Source organism: Pristiophorus japonicus, chromosome 13, assembly GCF_044704955.1.
Source record: "Pristiophorus japonicus isolate sPriJap1 chromosome 13, sPriJap1.hap1, whole genome shotgun sequence".
Lineage (NCBI taxonomy): Eukaryota > Metazoa > Chordata > Chondrichthyes > Pristiophoridae > Pristiophorus > Pristiophorus japonicus.
Genome location: NC_091989.1, coordinates 64,995,660 through 64,997,207, shown reverse-complemented (window position 1 = coordinate 64,997,207; position 1,548 = coordinate 64,995,660). Strand labels below are relative to the sequence as shown.

Genomic DNA, 1,548 nt, shown 5'->3' with positions numbered 1-1,548 from the left:
CCACACATGAATGCCAGGAATTGGCATTTGAAATTGTGTACAGAAACCCCACAGACTTCGAATGAAGCATTCTGTGGTTAAAGAAAGGCTAGCATTTATATCGCGCATTTCACAACCACCAGACATCTCAAAGTGCTTTACAGCCAATGAAGTACTTTTGGAGTGTAATCAATGTTGTAATGTGGCAGCCAGCTTGTACACAGCAAGCTCCCACAAGCAATGTGATAATGACAAGATAATCTATTTTTTTTTGCTATGTTGATTGAGGGATAAATATTGGCCAGGACACCAGGGATAACTCCCCTGCTCTTCTTCGAAATAATGCCATGGGATCTTCCACATCCACACAAGAGAGCAGACGGGGCCTTGGTTTAACGTCTCATCCGAAAGACGGCACCTCCAACAGGGCAGCACTCCCTCAACACTGCACTGGAGTATCAGCCTGGATTTATGTGCTCAAGTCTCTGGAATGGAACTTGAACCCACAACCTTCTGACTCAGAGGCAAGTGTGCTACCCACTGATCCACAGCTGACACTGCGATAATAACAACCTAATCCACATTGTTTTTTGCACAGCGTTGTCATTTATTTTTTAAGTGTGTTGAAAAAACAAAATTCAGTATTAGTTAATATGTTTTATTCATCACCATGACTGGTCCCTCATACTGTTGCAAATTCACTTTTCACTATTAACTTATTTAAGGTTATATTGATAGTCTTTAACAGTTGAATATTTCTCTTGGTGCCTTTCAGTATGCTCTCTGAATTCATTCACTTGGATTCTGGATGACAATTAGAAGGTATTCTTTATCTGGTGCAACCATTATCTCATGTTTTTCCGATCGGACCCGTAAGAAGGTCAAGTCATTCTGTGGGTCAATATCTCGGACAGTGCTTCGGGCTTTCATGGCAAGTTGATGGAACAGGCCTGCATACTGCAGTATGGTGGAGTTATCCAAGGTTGTCCTTATTGGGATTCTTTTTGAGTTCACAACTATAGTGCCGATCACACCTTTGTGAGATTGAATCCTCTTCAGAGTTTCCTCTACCTCACTCATCGTTTCCTCCCGAGATCCAGCAACGAAACAACACCCGCACCCGAGCGACGGCCGGTTTCTTATCAGCTCAGTGCCTGCTGCAATCAATCATCTGCAATTAAGAATCAACTTCAAGATTTGGAGAGCTTCATTTCATTATTGGCATTTCAGACAGGTGTGTGCATAAACAAGTTCTCCGCATTTGGAAACCGGACCGGAAGGTTTTATATATTCTAATGTGATACTGATACAAAAGATACATAGGTTACTGGGAAGCCATTCTCACAGAAGCAACGGCTCAGTGTTTTTCAGTTTCAAATCTGGAATTGGCTTCTCAAAAGGCTGTTGAGGCTGGGGGGTGAATTAAAAATTTCAAAACGAAGTTTGGTAGATTTTTGTTAGGCCAGGGTATTAAGGGTTACGGAACCAAGACGGGCAGATGGAGTTAAGATACAGATCATCCATGATCAAATTGAATGGCGGAACAGGCTCGAGGGGTTGAATGGATCT

General features: G+C 42.3%; 1 pseudogene; it reads right to left on the bottom strand.

Annotated features, from left to right (window-relative positions):
* Positions 1-638: 638 nt before the first annotated feature.
* Positions 639-1,113, bottom strand: LOC139278021 (dynein light chain roadblock-type 2 pseudogene; annotated as a pseudogene).
* Between the last annotated feature and the right edge of the window lie 435 nt (positions 1,114-1,548).